This window comes from Microcaecilia unicolor, chromosome 9 (assembly GCF_901765095.1).
Source record: "Microcaecilia unicolor chromosome 9, aMicUni1.1, whole genome shotgun sequence".
Taxonomy (NCBI): domain Eukaryota; kingdom Metazoa; phylum Chordata; class Amphibia; order Gymnophiona; family Siphonopidae; genus Microcaecilia; species Microcaecilia unicolor.
In genome coordinates this window covers 209,126,154-209,148,001 of record NC_044039.1, presented here as the reverse complement: position 1 = coordinate 209,148,001, position 21,848 = coordinate 209,126,154, and the positions used below count along the sequence as shown (strand labels likewise).

The following is a 21,848-nucleotide window of genomic DNA, read 5'->3' as shown; positions in this document are numbered from 1 at the left end:
AAGTGCTCTGTGGGATGCCCCAAGGGTAATCTTTGTCTCCTATTTTATTTTATTGAACCTTTAGTTTGGCTGATCCAAATATATCTGACTGAAGTCTACGTATATGCTGATGATATTTTGTTAGTCTGCTATTGTGATCCTCATGATCTGGAAACGGACTCCTTGAATGACTGCTTGGTTGCTATTGCTGGATGGCTGGAAAGAAATAGACTGAGTTTAAATGTTGACAAATCTATAGATTGTTGGTTGACAAGGCATTTATCTAGGCCACTGACGTTGCCTAATTTTTTGGAAGGTCGTGTGACCTTATGTGACTCATTTCATTATTTGGGTGTTGTCCTGGATACTCAGTTAAGGTTTGAGCAACAAGTGTCGAAAGTGGTATGTTCAGGATTTTATGAACTGCATAGGTTACACTTGGTGCGTCCTTATTTTGGCAATGAGATCTTGCATTTGTTTCTCCATTCCCTGGTTATTGCTATGGACTTGGGTTTTGCCCATTATCTTCTTAAAAGATTGCGAACATTGCAAAATGCTAGTATTAGGCTTTTGGGAGGGGTTGGATGGCGAGAACATGCTACACCTCTATATATTCATTACTATTGGCTCCCGATGGAGTATAGGCTTATGTTTAACCCATAAGGTAATATAGGGAGGGACACCTGCGTATTTGGTTCCACTGATAAAATTCTATCATCCACGGCGGACTCCACGGTCTTAGCTGTGCTGACTTTCTCTAATACACAGAGAGCACGTCTTTCAGTAACACAAGGCAGTGCCTATTTTTGGCACACAACTTATTTAAGGAATCATTTGTCTTATGGTTTATGGACTGAAACTTTCAGGAGCCAAATTAAGTCAAAATTGAAAACTTATCTTTTCCAGCAGGCTTTTGGTGGTTTTGGTTAGCTAGAATACTATCCTGGAAGATCTGAGGGGATGCTTAATAGTATGGATGAAGTTGATTTTACGATTATTCTTGGGTGAATATTATGTTGTTGCTTTCCTTTAATTAATGGTGTTCTTTTCTAATTATTTTGATTGCAAACCACTCTGGCCATTTGAAGAGTGGTATATCAAATTTTTGTAAAGTATTAAACTATAAATTGAAGGGTTAGCTAATGAAATATTTATTTAACAGAAAGGCCAAATGCCTACGACAAGACTTAGCTTACACAGACACCACATCAGAAACTATACTGCTAACCAGGCTGACACCTTTGTAGGATAGCATTTTGCCAGACCAGAGTATTGCACTACTGACTTTAAGGTGGGAATACTAAAAGAAAATTTCAAAACCATTCAGGAATTTAAAATCTTTGAAGTTAAAATGATGAAATATTTTGGCACCCATCAGACAGGACTTAACAAAGATCTAGGTTTCCTATCACATTATAAACCATAAACTTATACTACTTTGTCACCCTCTGATCAGCCATCCATCTCTCCCTATTTCTTATCCCCCCCCCCCCCCCCCTCCTTGGAATGCTTTTATGTTTCACAGATATACTCTGATATACGTCATCATTTCAGATCTGCAGAAGAAGGGTTACCTTCGAAAGCTCATCAAAAAATGTTTTGTTAGTCCAATAAAAAAAAAGGTATCATCTTATTTTCTTTGTCTTGTTTTATTTCTATTTATTACCTTTATAAGTGGACTAACAAGGCGACCACACCACTTTACCCATTTGTTATTCCAATGTCATTTCTGCTGGATACATTTCCTGTTTCTGATTTTTCTAATTAGATAAAACCAAAACACCCTAGCAACTGAATCTCCGTTGTGAAGGGATCGAGTGAGGTCTCATTACCACATATATCTGTCACTTGTTTCAGCAGCAAGCACAGCCCAGTCCTACAGTCAATAAACACAGAATCTATTAACAAACGCTACTGGCCTCAATTTTCAGAGCAAGTTACGCATTGATTTGCAGCCGAAACATACAATTTCTCTATCCTTGTATTTTCAAACATTACAGTATATGGACATTGGTTGAAAATTCTTCTAACCAGCCTAACACTATTTGTACACTGAAGGAGTGTGGTTTGGGGCAAATGTTAACCATATAGCAGTAATGCTCAGCTGTTATATGGATAGTTTATACATTTAATTTATGCCTGCCAAATAGCAAGTCTGAACTAATGGATAACGGCTGCAGCAGTCACCGTGCTTCACACACTGACCTGCGTGTAAGTGGTACTGAATATATAGTTTAGTTTGCTGTAATAAAACTTGATATACCGCCCTTCACGATCAGAGCGGTGTTCAATCACAAATTAAAAGCAGTTAGAAAGGAACTACAAAATATGACAGGAAAGGGAGAGCGGAGACAAAACAAGCACACACATTAAAAAAAAAAGAGTTAAAATTATACATTTTTAAACTGAATTTTAAGTAGGCAGTGGGCCCTGGGCTCCCTAAGTTGGCACCAAAAGGAAAGGCAGCGTTAAACAAATGAGCTCTGAGCAAGGACTTAAAACGGCAAAAAGACTGTTCAGAATGAAGGGATAGGGGAAAGGCATTCCAAAGAGAAGGGCCCAAACAAAAGAAGGCAGAATGACAGTGGATTCCAGACAAGAAAGATGAATTGAGGGGACAGAAAGACGGGAGGCAGAGATCGAACAAAGGGGGCAGGAGGGAGTGTATGTATTAATTTAAAAGCTGCATCCGTGAATACCAACCCCACAATTATTTATTTACTGGGATGTATTAACTGCCTTTATGAAAAGATTCACCCAAGACGGTTGTACAGCCGGTACAATTTAACATAAAACTTACAATTTTGTTAACAGCATAACAATAGTAAAAATGACTAAATATAAACATAAATATGATAAACGAGGTAAACTTGAGGACAGCAAATTAAAACCTAATAATAGGATTACCATGAAACAGTGTAATATTAAAAAGTTCCTCCAATAATCCTGACACACTGAAGGACAAAGGAATTTGGAAACACAGACTATGCTGCCCATTCAGTCTGCCCAATGTGGGTGTCATTTTATAAAGCTTTTTTTCCCACATGTAAGTACATTTTACAAGTGGAAAACCGAGCAAGAGGTATACATACATGAAAAGTAGGTGCATCAAAAGAAAGTGCTTAGGTATTTCCAGGTGTGTAGTGTGGAGGTCAGAAAACATGCACTTTTTATAAAAGACCATAGAAATGGAAATGGAAATGGAAACCCAACTGAACAACTCCAAAATCAACACACAACTTCCACTGTGTACAGGTGATATGGACCTCAGCAGTGTCCCTCACCGATACCCAGCTCTAAACCAGCGAGACTCATACACCCACCTCGTCATTGGCCACCCACACAGATAATGTATCTTCGCAGAAAATATCTTAAGAAAACACTTATTTAACTATCATTGTCTTTTTAGAATGAGTGGTGGAGTCATCTTATGGTTAGTGCAGTGGGTTGCAGACCTGGGGAACCAGGTTCAATTTCCTCTGCAGCTCCGTGTAACTCCGGGCAAGTCACTTAGTACCTCCATTGCCCCATGCACAATATATATTACTTAGATTGTGAGCCCATTAGGGACAGTACTAGTACCTGTCAGGGGCGTAGCTACGAGGGGCCACGGGGGCATGGGCCCCCACAGATTACGCCCTGGCCCACTCTACTGCCGGTGGCCGCATTGGGCCGGCGGTAGTCCAAGAAGAGCAAGCGGTAAGCCTGCATTGGGCTTACCGCCACTCTATAAAATGGCCCCGTAGTCTTTTCTTCTGCAAAGATCTCCTCTTTCTCTCAGCCAAGCTTGAGTCCTTTGCCTACCTGCTGCTATTTCCTGATCATCTTTACTATCTTTGTTTGCCTGGGTCAGCCAGGGTACGACATTCTCTGTGACCTGATCTAAGGCTCTGCTCCTATTGGTCCCTTTGCCTTGCTCCTTGGCCTTGTGGGTGTTCTTCTTGCTCCCTTCTGCCCCTGGAAACCAGTCGCCTCCATTTTGATTAAGGAGCATGTGCTCCCCTGTTCCCCTGAAGTGAACTCATTTATTTATTTTATTTATTTGTTGCATTTGTATCCCACATTTTCCCACCTCTTTGCAGGTTCAATGTGGCTTACAATACATCATGGATAGTGGAAATAAGAAAAGAATAGACATTTGGAGTTACAGAAGGATTTTGGTTTGTTTGGTAGTGGAATACATGATAGTACTAAGACAGAAGGCATTATTAGACATTTCTGGATATCTATGGGGAATTTCACATGTGTTGATCTTTGTGGTATATTTTGTCAAAGAGATGGGTCTTCAGCAGTTTGCGGAAGTTGGTCAGTTCATGGATCGCTCTTATGTTGCGTGGCAGCGCGTTCCAGAATTGCGTGCTCATGTAGGAAAAGGTTGATGCGTGCATCAATTTGTATTTTAGACCTTTACAGTTGGGGAAATGAAGATTAAGGAATGTGCGAGATGGTTTTTTGGTATTCCTGGGTGGTAGGTCGATGAGGTCTGACATGTAGGCTGGGGCGTCGCCATGGATGATTTTGTGAATTAGGGTACATACTTTGAATGTAATGCGTTCTTTGAGTGGGAGCCAGTGTAGCTTCTCTCGTAGGGGTTTTGCACTTTCATACTTTGATTTCCCGAATATGAGTCTGGCTGCCGTGTTCTGGGCTGTTTGGAGTTTTTTGAGTATTTGCTGTTTGCAGCCAGCGTAGATTGAGTTACAGTAGTCTAGATGACTGAGTACCAATGATTGTACCAGATTACAGAAGACGTTCCTTGGGAAGAATGGTCTTACTCTTTTTAATTTCCACATTGAGTGGAACATCTTCTTGGCTGTATTTTTTGCGTGATTCTCAAGTGTTAGGTGTCGATCAATGGTAACCCCACAAATTTTTAGGGATTTCGAAATTGGTAAATTTAGTTTTGGTGTGTTGATAGTGGTACATTTGTTCGTGTTGTGTTGGGAGGTGAGTATTAGGCATTGGGTTTTTTCTGCGTTGAGTTTCAACTGAAATGCATCTGCCCAGGAGTGCATGATATGTAGACTTTGGTTGATGTCTTTGGAAATTTCTGTTGGGTCTTGTTTGAATGGGATGTAGATTGTTACATCATCAGTGTATATGTATGGGTTGAGTTTTTGGTTTGATAGTAGTTTGGCTAAGGGTATCATCATTAGGTTGAATATGGTCAGTGAGAGGGGGGATCCTTGTGGAACTCCACATTCAGGTGTCCATGTGGCTGATGTAACCGAATTTGATGTCACTTGATATGAGCGTGTGGTTAGGAATCCCTTAAACCAATTAAGAACGTTGCCTCCGATGTCGAAGTATTCGAGGATGTGTAGTAGAATTCCATGATCAAACATGTCGAAGGCACTAGACATGTCGAATTGTAGAAATAGTATGTTTTTGCCGGTTGCAATTGCTTGTTTGTATTTGGTCATGAGCGTAACTAGTACTGTTTCAGTGCTATGATTAGAACGAAATCCTGACTGGGAATCATGTAGTATTGAGAACTTATTTAGATAGTCTGTGAGTTGTTTGGTCACCTACTACTACTAATAATAATCATTTCTATAGCACTACTAGACATACGCAGCGCTGTACACATTATATGCAGGTACTTTCTCTGTCCCTAGAGGGCTCACAGTCACCATCCCTTCTGTTATTTTGGTTATTAAAGGAATGGACGCTACTGGTCTGTAGTTGGTTAATTCTCTCGCATTTTTCTTTGCGTCTTTGGGTATGGGGGTGAATGTTTCCTTTCTCCTTTGGGAAGAGTCCATTTTGTAGCATAAAATTCAGGTGTTTCGTTAGGTCTGTTATAAATTGTTGAGGGGCCGATTTCATGAGGTTATTTGGGCAAATATCTAGTTTGCAGTGAGATTTGGCGAATCGTTTAAGCGTTTGGGAGATGAGATCTTCTTTACTATCTTTGTTTGCCTGGGTCAGCCAGGGTACGACCTTCTCTGTGACCTGATCTAAGGCTCTGCTCCTATTGGTCCCTTTGCCTTGCTCCTTGGCCTTGTGGGTGTTCTTCTTGCTCCCTTCTGCCCCTGGAAACCAGTTGCCTCCATCTTGATTAAGGAGCATGTGCTCCTCTGTTCCCCTGAAGCAAACTCATCTTTTTACCTCCTCCTACCCCGAACCCTACCTCTGAATTACTTTCATCTACCAGCCAATTCTCCCATCTATGCCATAAAGCTTTTTCTCTTCAGAACTCCACCTTCATTTCCAGCTACTGCCTTCAGAAATTCAAAGTCTCTCGTCTAAGGGCAGCAAGCTTTTGAAAACCTACAAACTGTGACTAAATTAGCTACATTTATTCAATAAAGTAAATTTCAGAAAAAAGAACAGAGACTTCCTGCATGTGCTGATGTGCAAGAGGTTATACCGCCTGGATATTAGAGAATGAGCCCAGATGCATTAAAGTCGTTGGTAATTGCCGTTCCCTACCGATTCCATAGCGAATCGGTAAGGAACGGGAATTCACTAAGGAAAGGGAATGGAAATGAGCTACTCGTTGTAGCTCTGTTGCATTCACCATTACCTCGGTAGCCAGTCGGAGAATCGGGACGTCCCATTCGGTTATGCTCCTCTTCCAGGTCTCTTCAGCCAATCAAGCTTGCTGGTGTCAGCTAAATGCACTCTGATTGGCTGAAGAGACCTGGACGAGGAGCATAATCGAAAGGGACGTCCTGATCGATTTGCACGTCCCCGATTCCCTTCTCCTCGCACAGCTACAGAAGGTGAGCAGCGCCGGGGAGACAAAGCTAAAAAAAAATGGTGAAAAGACAAATAAAAGACGTTCCTCACAAGCGCAGGTAGAGTACGTCGATAAAGGACGCCCCTTACGTGAGCTCGCTGCTTTTATTTTTCTTTTTTTACCTTTTATTGGGGCCCTTTTCCTTTCTGATTCCCTCACAGGAGCCCCAACGAGAGGTGCAGACTCCCGTTAGGGTTCCCACGGTAAGGGAATCGGAAAATGGTAGTGCATCTCATTATAAAAGCCTTTGGATAATTTGCATTCCGTTTCCGTTGCCTGCTACTGTGACAGGGAAAATGCCCTTAGTGCATGCCCCCGGTAAACTACTTGCGTTTTAATCTGGCTGGAACCAGTTTAAAACACAAGTTGCGGGCTTGTTAGGTTTAGTGCATCTGGCCCTGAGTATGTTCTAAGAGGACCAGGAACACCATTAGGATCTGTAAAGTAACATTTCACTGCAGTCTTCCCAGAGCTGATGAACACACAGGCTGAACTCAGTCCTGAATCAGTTACAGGATTTCCTTTCCCTCTCCTTCTGCTTCCTGCCCTAAAATACACTTGCCTTTGCAACTCTGATTTCTGGCCCACGCATTTCTTTCATACCAGGTTCAAAACACTACACAATGCTTTACTGCTCATTTTTTCCTGCAGCTTCCCTTTCCTATTTCATGATCGTTTGTCCGCAGCAGCACAAAGGGCTTACAGAAGGGACTAGCACACTGTCAGTACAGACAACTCAAACTATACAGCACTGGCTATCCAGATCATGGTTTCTTTCTCACCCATCAGAGGTTCAATAAAACCAACACGGAATGGACTTTGCCAGATAATCGTAGAAATTGATTAACTACTGCAGTAAAAAAAAATGATTCCCAGAAAGCGATAATAATATAGTGGCATTTCTGATTACTTCTACAGCACAATGTGCTGCTTGAGGTAATTTACAGCAAAATCAAAGTAGTATCCCACAGGGAGAAAGGGTGTGAACCAAGGCCTCCAGGTACGTATTTCTGTTTTCCAACTGTTGTGCATCACATGACAAGTCCTGCCTTCAGCTGCGTTTTCACCCATTTGGACCCTGAAGTTCAGAAATCTATGACCTATACCAGAGCAATAGAATGTGATCAGAACACACCAGCCAAGCACTGAACTTTCTGCTCTGCTAATATGTTTACATTTGTTTATTAATGCATGATAATACTGTTAATGGATGTCAGCAGTTGTGTGTGTGTGTGTGTGTGTTCACATTTTAATTTATGGATGACATCTGAACCCCAAATTAAAAACAAATACTAGAACAAATAGTAGAAAATTGTTCTTCCTGAAAGCCAAAAAATGACCTTCTTTAGACTGGTCAACGCCTGAAGCTTCCAGATCTTTCCCTAAAGTGAATTCTAAATAGGAAAACGCAAAAATGACCAAGTACAACAATATAACCACAGCTGCAGTTTCCTCCCTTAGCAGAGACACCTTGAAAAGCTACAAAATGTGAAACGTAATCCCTTCCTTGCACGATTTTCCTATCAGAGCTTTTGCCTCATATGTTCCTCCCAGGGATGCAGGAGAAAATAGTTCTTTGAATAATTCATATGCAACTAGGCCCCTGATGGCGAACCTATGACACGCGTGTCAGCACTGACACGCGTAGCCATTTTTGATGACACGCAGCGCCGCCGCAGTGTGGTCCGCCCTCCCTCCTCGCTCCCGGAAACTAACCTTAAAGCCTCCTTTTACGTCGCAGCAAGCAGCAGCAGGGCAGGCCACTCCTTCCTTCCGTGTCCCGCCCTCGCCTGACGTAACGTCCGCGAGGGCGGAGCACAGAAGGAAGGAGGAGAGGTCTGCCCTGCTGCTGCTTGCTGCGACGTGAAAGGAGGCTTTAAGGTTAGTTCTGGGCCCGGTAGCAGGTGGAGGGGGGGGCCCAGCAACCTCGGGTGGGCAGCGATCTCGGGTAGGGGGGGGGCCCGGGGGCGGTCCTAGTAGATTTTTCTCGAAGTGACACACCACCCGAGTTATGCTCGGTTTTTTCGCGAATTTTGACACACCAAGCTCAAAAGGTTGCCCATCACTGACCTAGACCATAAGCAGCAATAATGCTCTGAATGAAAGGGCGTTGAGTTTAACAGCTAACAGAACATAACCTTTAGGTCCTCCCTTCTCCATCAGGGATTTCTTATCAGAATTTTTTTTTTAATGGAAGGCTTACATTGCTCTTCAGTACCTAGAATAATTAGATATTACAAACAGAAAAACTCAACCTGAGCTGTTCAGCTCTTGAAATATGTACATACTGGTTTCTGCGTTGAATTAATTTCTGAGGAAGTTCTAGATCTTAAAGTTTTTGAATGCTTCTCCTACATAGCTATTCACACCATTTCATATCTTTGTAACTTTTTTTTAAACTGTGCGTATAACTATTAAAATTCCATGCAGAAACTTACATGCAAAAATCATGAACAGAGAATAAACAGCTGAAGAGTGGACTATGGAAAACGTGTGGCCACTGCAAAAAGGGGAAAGGATTTGGCAGTACGTTTTTACTACTACTTAACATTTCTAAAGCGCTACTAGGGTTACGCAGCGCTGTACAGTTTAACAAAGAAGGACAGTCCCTGCTCAAAAGAGCTAGCAAAAAAGGTGCCGGTACTCAAATGCTAGGCCACCCTTCAGGAGTGAGGTGATCACTGAGGGATCCACCCCACAATAGCCAGGCCCCCTGCAACCAGTCACAGAATCTATGACAAGGCAGAATTGGTGTGTAGAGCCTGAGCTCTTTCATTAAAACTTGGGGTCCATGGGTCAATTTTAGCAGACAATAGAAAAGGTGCCGGTACTCAGTACCCCCAAGTACCCCCTCAAAAAAAGCCCTGGGATTTGGGGTTTAGCAAACCCCTTTCTCAACTTTAGTTCAAGATGAGTTACATTCAACGATAGTAGGCACATTTCTCATTCTTTTTTATTTTTAGCAGTTCGACTATGGAATAATCTTCCTGTAGATTTACGTTTAATGAGTTGCTATTACTCTTTTTGTAAAGCTTTCAAAACTTATCTGTTTGCTAAGATATGTTATTTTAGGCTGATTTTTTTTCATTTCTGATTCTTTGTAATTCTTGATGTTTTGTATCAATACCTTTACTTTTATTGTATCTCGCCTTGAATCTTGGGAAGTTTAATGAGCTAGGGTTGGGAGAATCAGTGCTTAATTGGTTCAAAGGTTTTTTAGAAAATCATAGTTACTGTGTCTTGAAAGACAGAATGTGTTCCAGGACGTTGAAATCTTCATGCACAGTGCCTCAAGGATCCCCCTATCTCTCCATTATTATTTAATCTCTACATGTCAGATTTAGGTACCATTATTTGGCCCAAAGATAAATATATGTTTTCTTAAGCTGATGATATCGTTCTGGTTCCAGTTTTCTCCTGATTTAACTAACATTCTCTTTTTTTTTAAAATTATTTTATTGATAATACAACAATATACAAACATAGCAAGATAATACCAGACATCATCAACCTGTGTCTATTCTATAGTCCCACTCCCTCCCTCCCTCCCTCAGTCAGTGTTAACTAACATTCTCAGCAATTAACCAATGCATTACTATTGCGAGATCTCGGGCTTATAGTCATTTTTTTAACACTGAATACGCATAAGACTAATATTTTATGGTTTACTAACATCTTGTCTGTTACTCCTGCTTCAGTTCCTTTTTTGAATGGATTAGTGTTGCCAGTGAATCAGTAGTCTCGGGTGTTGGGAGTTAGTTGGATTCCTCCTTGTCATTTGAGTTAATATCTTGCTCAAAAAAGGGTTTTTCAGATTGAAACAATTAAGATCCATTTGTTTCAATTGTCATAAAGAGCACTTAGCTCTTGTGGTTCAGGTGATTATTTTATTTGTTTAGATTATTATAATTCTGTTTATATTGCTCGTCCTCGAACATTATTAACCCAAATAGCAATTACTGCAGAATACTGCAGCAAGAATGACTTTCCATCGCTCTAAGTTTGATAGTGTTGCCCCTTTGCATTGGTTGCCAGTATCAGCAACAGAGTGATGTTTAAGGTGTTGTGCTATGTTCACAAATCCATTTATGGTGTGGCTCCTATCGATCTAATCAATCTATTAGACTTTTGCTTTTTTTTATCTGCTAATATCTGTCATTCGAAACATCGCTGTTTATTGGCCAATCCATCTCTGGAATGTTTACATTACAGTAAACATAGGAAAGCTTCTTTTTCCATTTCATTTTTTATTTGGAATGACTTGCCGCTGACACGTAGGTTAGATAGGTCATAATTTTCTTTCAGGAAAAGACTGAAAACCCATCTTTTTCAGACATTTTTTTTATCTGAAATGTCTTAGGTATGTTAAATCGTGTGGTATGATCCTTTTCAAGGGTTTATATATATTTTATTGTAAACTGCATAGGACCTTTTTAAGGAAATTCAAGTATTTATTTTAAGTTCTGTTTATTTGTGAGTCAAAGAGAATGATATATAACTCTTGCAAGGCAAATACAATCTGTCCTTAATTACAATTTACAACTTAACCTTCTATAAACATACAGGTATTTATAACTCTCTTCTTTAACCATAGTCTCACATAAATATCAACGAGTACTCACAACTTTTCACCCTTCCCCAAGTCCCACCCTCCACCCACCCTTAATCTTTGTCTAGTACATTGCATTCCTAGTGATCTCTAACACACACACACTGGATTATGTGTTCATGAGGTATCCTTTTGCCATTGGGGTCAATGTTTGCCAAAGTGGGGTCCATATATGGAAGAAAACTGGTTCTGTAAATTTTAAGTCAGACTTTGCCACTTGTCTCTCAAACTTCATAGGTGCGATCATTAGGCTTCGCCATTGCTGAATTGTGGGGCTGTTAGGAGAAATCCACTCACTCAAGATTAATGCCTTGGCTATGGTGGTCGATCTTTGCACAAACCCCTTAAAGCCTGCCGGGGTAGGGATAGCCAGTGAGGGTTGCCCAAATAGTAGCAATGGGTCGCGTCTCCATTTAGAATGCCACATTCTCGAGGTATAGTTTAGGAGACGAGACCAGAATAACTGAATTTTAGGGCAGGACCAATACATATGTCCCAAGTCTGCACCCAGGGCCAGGCACTTAGGGCATGCTCCATCAGGGGAGACGCCTACATAAAATGCTCGTCACGGTGGCATATGAACTCGTAAAGCAAACATATTCCAATTCCTGATATGCCACCATCTTTGAAGAACACTTAATGCTGAGAACAAAACTCTGTAGCATGGATCTAGATACTGTAACTGCCAAATCTATGCTCCAGGCTCCGGCCAAAGCAGAGAAGTTAGGCTCTTGCACAGAATCTCTAATGTGCCTATGGTGCATTCTCAATGGAACTTTGTCTTGTGCCTGGAAGGAAAATACTGATGACAACTCTTCTTGAACGTCTTCTGTCAATGACTCCCAAGGTAAACTTTGTACATAATGTCTCAGTTGAAAATAGTGGAAATAATCAGAAGGTGGTAATGAGTATTGGGACTGCAAATCTGCAAATGTTTGTAACTGACCCTCCTCTGTTAAGATTTGTATGAGATACTGTAATCCTTTCTGTTTCCATCTGCTGAAGGCTGGATATATGTTGCCTGGCGAAAATTTAGGGTTGGCACAGATCGCCATGAACGGGGTTATTCTCGCTGAAAATTGGTGGTGGCGGCAAATCCACTTCCATGTTGCCTTGGCTGTGGTAAGAATATGTGAAGTTGCTAGTACAGCTGGAATCGGGCCCCCACCCACGTGTAGAAGACAACTAAAGTGCGTGTCCTGGGTGAGTGCTGTTTCTATTTTGGTAGCTGAGAAATCAGTAGTAGAGCGAAACCAATCAGAGATGTGACGCATTCCGCTGGCTATGGAGAGGTGACGTATACTCAAGAGTCCCAGTCCTCCATATTCTCTTGGAGTGTACAAAGTCTTTATAGGTAGTCGAGCCCTTTTTCCTCTCCATAAGAATATTTGTAATTGTTTATTCAGTCTCTGCTCATCTTCCACTCTAAAGTAGAGTGGCAGTGTCTGAAACATATATAGCCATCTTGGCACAATCAAAATGTTATATAACGTTATTCTGCCTAACAGTGATAAAGGATAATCTTTCCATAATTTCAACTTACATTAGCCTGGTATAACCTCGTCAGGTCCTGTGTTATATAGGTGCCTAAATATTTAATTTTTTCTCCCGCCCAAGTTAAAGGGGCATCTCTCTCACCCGAACCCTCGTCTAAGGGGTATACTTTGAGACCTATCGATTTTTGAACATTCAACGTAAAACCAGAGAGTCCTCCAAATACCTGAATTAAGTCAATCAATTTTACTAGTGAGACTTGTGGTTGGGTAGTGATTATCAAGAGATCGTCTGCAAATGCCAGGGCCTTGATTAATTCTCCACCTACTCGAATACCTGGGATTTCAACTGAATATTTGATAGCTCTCAAAAGGGGTTCCATGGCTAAAATGAATAAAGTCGGTGATAGAGGGCAACCTTGTCTAGTGCCGCGTTGAATTGGAAATTGAAATATATAAGGCTGTGGATTAGATTAGATTAGGTCTCAAACTGAGGGAGCTGGTGGGTTACAAATCCTCTATAACATAACATTTCTGTCCCCTGGCAGCTTACAATCGAAAGGAGCAATCCTATCTCGGCACCTCCATTCAGGTGCCTCAATGCTGCGTGGGGAATGTCTTTTCTGTAATGGCATCTGAGATCCCTATTCTGTTATAGAACAGTAGCGTAAATCCACATTGGCACGCCGGAATTTAGGCATAACCATTTATGCCAGGTCAACAGCAGGTGTAAATTTGAATTGCGTTCAAAATCTGCACCCTGGTCCATAAAATAGTTCACGGTGAAGCCCCGATATATATGTCAGACCTAATTGACCTGCCAACCTGGAACACAAGAAGGTCAGAACGCACATTCTTGAATCTACACGACCCCAGTTGCAAAGGACTGAAATACAAATCAACATATGCATCCAGCTTCTCCTACATAAGCACACAACTATGGAATGCACTACCAAATGTTTTAACAACAATGCATGACCTAACAATCTTCCGAAAACTGCTGAAAATCTACCTGTTCAAAAAAGCATACCACAATGACCCATCCTAAATACCAGAACAAAACTTCACCAAAACTAGACAAAATGGAACTCTCTTACACTCGACTGCTTCATTTACGCAGCCACTAATGAACGCTACGCACTACTCACTACCATTCTACTTCTCATGCAGGATATGAACTTCCTATATTTGATCATCTACCTTACCCTGTAATCTACTCTATTACTATGATTTTCAAGGCAAAATTACTCTGTAATTTACCTTATCATTTATGAACTATAATGCAATATCACTTTGTATTTCTGAACCCGGAAGCGGTGATCGCCACTCCGGCACAATGTAAGCCACATTGAGCCTGCAAAGAGGTGGGAAATGTGGGATACAAATGCAACAAATAAATAAATAAATGGCCCACACCTTAGTGCGCCATATAATGTGTCTAACTTACAGTTGCCCATGCTCCAGCTACATGGATGGACTGTTCAGGTCTTTATCTGCCATCATTTACTATACTACATAGGCACTCCCTTAGAAAAGAGCATTTAATGCACTTGAATACCTAGTTACAAAAATGCCTTTTAAATCTGTACCTACATAAGTACATAAGAACATAAGCACTGCCATACTGGGAAAAAACCAAGGGTCCATCAAGCCCAGCATCCTGTCTCCGACAGTAAGAACCCGGCAAAAACCCGAAAACAAAACAAAAATTTAAATTAATAATGTTCAATGGACTTTTCCTTCAGGAATCTGTCCAAATCCCCTTTAAACTCAGCAAGGCCAACTGCTGTCACTACATTCTCCGGCAACGAGTTCCAGAGTCTAATTAAGCACTGAGTAAAGAAAAACATTTTCCTATTTGTTTTAAATCTACCACATTCTAGCTTCATCTTATGTCCCCTGGTTCTATTATTGTTATAAAGTGTAAACAAACGCTTCACGCCTGTCCGTTCCATTCCACTCATTATCTTGTAGACTTCTATCATATCACCCCTCAGCCTCCTCTTCTCCGAGCTGAAGAGCCCTAACCGTCTTAGCCTTTCCTCTTAGGGAAGTCCTCCCATCCCTTTTACCATTTTTGTCGCCCTTCTCTGCACCTTCTCCAATTCCTTTATATCTTTTTTGAGGTGCGGCGACCCTATTCAGGAAATCTAGACTGCACACTTTGTCCTTTAGATTGTAAGCTCCTTTGAGCAGGGATTGTCCTTCTCTGTTAAATTGTACAGCGCTGCGTAACCCTAGTAGCGCTGTTAAGTAGTAGTAGTAGTACTCGAGGTGTGGTCTCACCATGGAGGGTTACGGGGCCCTTTTATTAAGGCGCATAGGCACCTATGTGCGTCCAACTTGCGTCAATTTGGAACTACTGCCCAGCTACCACGTGTCCCGGGTGGTAAATCCATTTTTATGCGCATCCGAAAATATTTTTTAATTTTTCTACCAATTGGTGCTAACCAGGCAGTAATCGGCAGTGTACGCGCGCTGACGATTATCGCCTGGTTAACATGTGAGACCTTACCACTAAGTCAATGGGTGCTGGTAAGATCTTAGGCCCAAAATGGATGCGCGCCAATTTTTATTTTGCCACACGTCCATTTTCGGCAAAAATTTTACAAAGGCATTTTTTTGCAGGTGCACTGAAAAATGGATCTGCGCACATCCAATACATGCGCCTACAACAGCGCAGGCCATTTTTCGGTCCACCTTAGGAAAAGGACCCCTATGTGAAGATCTCAAGGAGCTGCAGCAGAATTTGAACTGTGCTTTCTACTACTACTAGAAATCATTTCTATAGCGCTACCAGTCGTACGCAGCGCTTCACAATTGAACATGAAGAAAAGACAGTCCCTGCTCAAAAGAGCTTACAATCTAAATCAGGACAGACAGGCAGGTTTTCCTGGTTCTCAACCCTTAGGCTACTCTACAACCTAAAACAAAACGGTCCATCTCTATAAAACCTAAGAAATATTAGAACATATGGTCAAAACAGAGATCAGATTTAGAAATAACTAGTAAAAAAGGCCCGTTTCTGACACAAATGAAACGGGCGCTAGCCAGGTATTCCTCGGAGTGTGTATGTTTGAGAGAGAGTGAATGTGCGAGAGTGTGTGGGTGAGAGAGAGAGTCTGGGTGCGAGTGTGTCTGTGAGAGAGAGAGTCTGGGTGCGAGTGTGTCTGTGAGAGAGAGTGTGTGTGTGTGAGAATGAGAGTGTGTGCAAGTGCGTATGTGAGACACAGTGTGAGAGAGAGAGTGTGTTTCACATAGATACAGTGTGTGCGAGAGAGAGAGTGTGTGTGAGACACAGACTCTCTGTGAGACTGAGTGTATGAGACCAAGAGAGTGTGTGAGTGACTGTGTGACACATAGAGAGTGAATGTGATACAGTGTGAGACATAGAGTGTGTGAGAGTGAGAGAGAGAAAGACATTGGCTGTGAGAGAGAGACAGTGTGTGAGAGAGAGTGTGTGTGTGTGACAGATACCTCCCTCCCCCCCTCTCTGGTGTCAGGCCCCCCTCCCTCCCTCTCTCTGGTGTCAGGCCCCCCCCCTCTCTCTCTCTGGTGTGGTTGGTCACTTCTGCTTGTGACGAACCCGGAAGTACGTGATGTCAATTCAGGAGATGGATACAGAGAGCAGGAATGCCTCAGCCATGCAGTCAGCTTCAGAATGTTGGAGGTGCGTTTTATTATATAGGATACTTCAAGAAATATAACAGTGGCCAAGAAACAGGCATGTTGATATTTTGAGGAACTAAACTAGTACTAGTGTTTTGGAGTGGGTACTGGATCTGGATGGTGGCAGGAGGAGGAGCAGAAAGCAAGTCTTTCCAATTGGACAATGTGCCACCTTCCCATAGTACAGAACGTACTTTACCCACAGAAGTTTTCATATATAACAAAAACATGAGCTTGACTAAATACCAGCCACATGCTGATTCAAGAATCAATGGGGTGGGAAGGGTTGGAGGGACATTCAGCTTGTTACAACTGCTTTGAGTTACTCAGTATAAAGTCATGGAAACAATCTATAAAAATGATACATAAATGAGTAAGTAAGAAATTTTGGCTACAACAGGAATGTGTGTGTAAGAGTGACTACTGCCAGCCTACACTGAGACACACGTCAACTCCGGTCACTCTGAACAGTTATTTCATTGTACAGTATCATACAGAGGGTATATCCATGGAGTATAAAAGTAACAAGAACATTTCTATGCCGACAAGTTTTTGACACTGGACAAAACGATGCGTAGTGTCAGGGAGATGCAAGATTATGACACTGAAAGTGTCACAGAAATATGGCTTCTTGAAACTCTGATGATCCAAAGAAGCAACGCGCTTGCCAATATTTCTAGCAACAGTAGGTGGTGCATCTCCACATACTGTAAAGATAAGCAGATGGTTTAAGTTTAAGTCATGACCCTAGAATGCCCCTGTTCACACCTCCTTTATGTTGCTAAATCTTCTGTGTTAAAGTAGGATGGCTTATAGCAGGGGAAGGAATTTAAAGGAAATATTGTCCCCGGCATGCCTGAGACCCCCGGATCTGTTGATTGAAAGAGAGAAAGAACACACCAAATGTGGCTCTTGTCGCATGTGTGGAATAATGGTAGAGACATCAACATTTAGTGATCCTCAGTCAGATCGTGAGTTTAGTCCTGTGATTCTGACTTCGTTGTGTATTGTTTGCAATGCCCATGTAATAAGCTGTATGTTGGGCAAACTACGAGGAAATTGAAGATGTGGTTAAAAGAACATAAAAGCAATATACACATTAAGAAATTGACAGCACCATTGGCAGCACACTGTGTAGAAGAAGGGCACGAGTTTGAATCCCTCAGATGTGCAGTTCTACAACAGATTGGGTTTAGCACCAGGGGAGGAGACAAAAAACTGGTGCTAATACAACAAGAACAGAGGTGGATCTTTTGGTTACAGACTGTACACCCCAAAGGGTTGAACACCAGAATCGAATGGGTTCATTTTTTCTGACTAAGATAGACCTGGCCATTGGCGGGTGTAACAACAAGAACAGAGGTGGATCTTTTGGTTACAGACTGTACACCCCAAAGGGTTGAACACCAGAATCGAATGGGTTCATTTTTTCTGACTAAGATAGACCTGGCCATTGGCGGGTGTAGGAAATGACGTCAGACGCCAGAGTATAAATGAAAGCAGGCAATGCTCAGGCACTTTTGGAGTGAGCAACAGTCTACAGTGAAGTGAGGGAAGCTAAAAGAACTGTACAACTTTGAGATTTGAGAAAATTGAGATTAGTATTCTAAAATGTTTATTATTGTTTGTGTATAGAGTCGCTAGATTTGTCGCCAAATACCACGGACACTGAGGCAGGAGAAAAAGAAGTACCGAAACCTTGGCCAACGTCGGCCGTGGCGAGGAGAGACTAAGCGACAGCAGTTTTTTGAACGCAGCAGCAAGACAGGATACAGCAGCAAGATAAGTGCTGGCTTTATTTGCTATTTAAAGCAAGAAAATAGAATACAGATTGTACAAATAAGTAACAATTAGTTAATGAGACTGAACAGTGAGGAGGTTTCTTGCCGATGATGACAGCAAGAACTCTGGTTAATTAAAAGCCATAAGGCTATGTTAAGGAGTCTGTTGAGACTTTTTCCTCCGCAAGAGAACACATTGTAATAAATGTATACAGTTCAGTGGTTAGGATACTAGTGAGATTGCATTAATGTAGGCTTGGCCAAACGTTATGGGGAATTGGGATATTATGCAGACTCACCCTCTTTTTCAACATCATTACCTTTGGATCGCTTTTTCGACGGGGGAAAAAACCCCCTGCTAAATCCAGCTGGTTTACCTGCATTATAGGTTGATACAACTTTGACAAATACGGGTCATTTTAAGGGTGGAAAACGTAGAGACGGTAGGGAATTCACCAATCCTGTGGATTCTAAGATTTACAAGTTGACATCAAAGACAAATTGCTCCTCTATGTTTGTGATTTACATCTTGTACTGTCGATGTAATAAATTTCATGTGGGCAAGACGTTAAGAAAATTACAAGTAAGAACGAGTGAACATAAATCTTGTGTTGCTCATCTTAAGGCGGGAACACCACTTGTGTCTCATTGTAAAAAGGTGAACCATACATTTTTTGGACTTTAAATGTTTTGCAGTTGCAAAAGTAGGTAGTTTACCCCGTGGAGGAAACAGGGATCGTCATCTACGGCTGCGCTGGATACGTCGCCTGCAATCCCTGGAGCCATGTGGATTGAACACTTCAGTAGAACGGGGGGTGTTTTTATGAATGCTGACCTGTGAATTTTCCACGGTGCTTTACTCTCCACACCGCTGTGCTATAGAGGCTGCTGTTTTATTAACTTTTGCTACAGCACCAGATATTACTCTCCATAGGGATTCCAAGATCTTTTTTATTTCCTGCAGAATTTTCAGTCTATTTGATTCAAAGCCCTCCTTAACATACAGTGCTACCCCTCCTCCAATTCGATCCACCCTATCACTATCATATAATTTGTACCTCGGTATGATAGTGTCCCACTGGTTATCCTCCTTCCACCAGGTCTCAGATATGCCTATTATATCTAATGTTTCATTTAGTGCAATATATTCTAACTCTCCTATCTTATTTCTTAGGCTTTCAGTTGTCTCAGTGTTTTAAGTTGTGTATATCGACTCCTGAGGAAGGCAGCTGTATCTGCTGAAACACAGCCCGTGTCGGGTCTTCTCATTTTGGTGCTTGAATAAATCTGCTTTGAACTTCATCTCCCCGGTGGATTGGTCACTGTGTCATCCACTATGCTGTAACATGCATGCACAACTCTGTGCACTAAGTGTGAATATGTATGCACAAGATTATAGAATGAGGGGGGTCTACATATAGTTAAGCAGTTTAATTTAGGCCAGTAAAAGAGCATTCCTAAATTAAACTGCATAATTATATGGCCAAAAGCTGAATACTGCCATTATAAGGGAAAAATCTATAATCTTGAGACCCGATATTCAGCGTTTTGCTTACCGCTTTCGGCATTACCCCGGCTATATCTGGATTCCGACATTAAGATTCTGGGTTTACAGAGCTGGCGAACATGTGGCCAGTTAAGTAAACCGCATAAAGATAGGACTGACTTTTATGTGGTTAGCTGCATCTGCTGAAACATGGCCCGTGTCGGGTCTTCTCGTTTTGGTGCTTGAATAAATCTGCTTTGAACTTCATCTCCCCGGTGGATTGGTCACTGTGTCATCCACTATGCTGTAACATGCATGCACAACTCTGTGCACTAAGTGTGAATATGTATGCACAAGATTATAGAATGAGGGGGTCTACATATAGTTAAGCAGTTTAATTTAGGCCAGTAAAAGAGCATTCCTAAATTAAACTGCATAATTATATGGCCAAAAGCTGAATACTGCCATTATAAGGGAAAAATCTATAATCTTGAGACCCGATATTCAGCGTTTTGCTTACTGCTGTCGGCATTACCCCGGCTATATCTGGATTCCGACATTAAGATTCTGGGTTTACAGAGCTGGTGAACACGTGGCCAGTTAAATAAACCGCATAAAGATAGGACTGACTTTTATGTGGTTATCATGGCCAGTTAAGTGCGGCATATCAGCAGTGTAGAAGAAAGCGTACGGCTGTGGGCTGGAAGCAATATGCTGCGCCACCGTGTTTATCCCTTCATACAATATCAAACGCAGAGATACTCTCACGAAACGACTTCTTCTTACCAGGTATTTGATATTGTATGAAGGGATAACACGATGGCGCAGCATATTGCTTCCAGCCCACAGCCGTACGCTTTCTTCTACACTTCGTGACCCCTGACGCAGGTGCTGTGCACCGAAACACGGACCGTGTCTGGTCCATTCTAGGATTGTTTCATCTATACATTTGATTAAAATTCTTATCCCCTTTTTTGAAGGCTCCTGGTACTTTTTGTTTTGCTGATAGAACAGTAGCACATACGTGTGGAAGTGTACACTGACCTATGAAAGTGCAAGCAGAGTGCCTAAGCACTATTCTGTAAGGGCACGTGGAAGTGGCATAGCGCATAAATGCAAAGGGGGGGGGGGGTGTACAATGGGTGGAGTATGGGCAGGCCTCCCATTTATGCGCTATAGTTACAGAATACTGCAAGTAATGCACATCCCTGCCCTATTTATGCAACCATGGGTGGGTGACTGTAAGGCACACCGATATCGGGTTATGCTGGGCACCCAGACGCCATTATAAAAATTGCTCTCACCACACCTCCTCTGGATGTCTAAATGGAGGTGCCCACTTACAGAATTGCCCGCTAGATGCACAGTCGTTGGGGGGTGATTGCTTTCTACACATATTTAGCTCCACCATCCAGGGGCATAGCCAGACTTCAGCGGGAGGGGGGTCCAGAGCCCGAGGTGAGGGGGCACATTTTAGCCCCCCCCCCGCGCTGCCATTGCCGACACCTCCCGCCGCCGCGAGCACCACCACCACCAACTTTGACCCCCCCCTGCCGATGACCCTCTCGACCCCCCCCCCCCCCCGTCCGCCGTCATTGCCTAACTTTGCTGGCGGGGGACCCCAACCCCTGCCAGCCGGTTTTCTTCCTTTGTTTGGTTTCTGAGTCTGACATCCTGCACGTACAACATGCAGGACGTCAGACTCAGAGAAACAGAACGAAGCCTTGAGATCTGCAGGGCTTCGTTCTGTTTCTGTGAGTCTGACGTCTTGCACGTTCTACGTGCAGGACATCAGACTCAGAAACCAAACGAAGGAAGAAGACTTCGGGGCTGGTGGGGGTTGGGGTCCCCCGCCAGCAAAGGTAGCAGACGGCGACAGTGGGTTGGCGGCGGGAAGGGGGGTTGAGAGGGTCGTCGGCAGGGGGTTCAGGGCAAAATCTACGGGGGCCCAGGCCCCCGTGGCCCCTTAGTAGCTACACTACTGCCACCACCTATCTGTATAGTGAAAATGAACATAATATATATTTTGTACATGTTGTGGCTGTCGTGTATCAAAAAAGATTTTAAAAAGCTTGAGCCAGGTCTG

The 21,848-nt window shown here is 42.3% G+C and overlaps 1 protein-coding gene across 2 annotated transcripts in view; it reads right to left on the bottom strand.

Annotated features, from left to right (window-relative positions):
* TTC7B (tetratricopeptide repeat domain 7B) overlaps nt 1-21,848 on the bottom strand; it is a 513,408-nt gene that overhangs the window by 56,409 nt on the left and 435,151 nt on the right. The gene's annotated exons all lie outside the window — the stretch shown is intronic.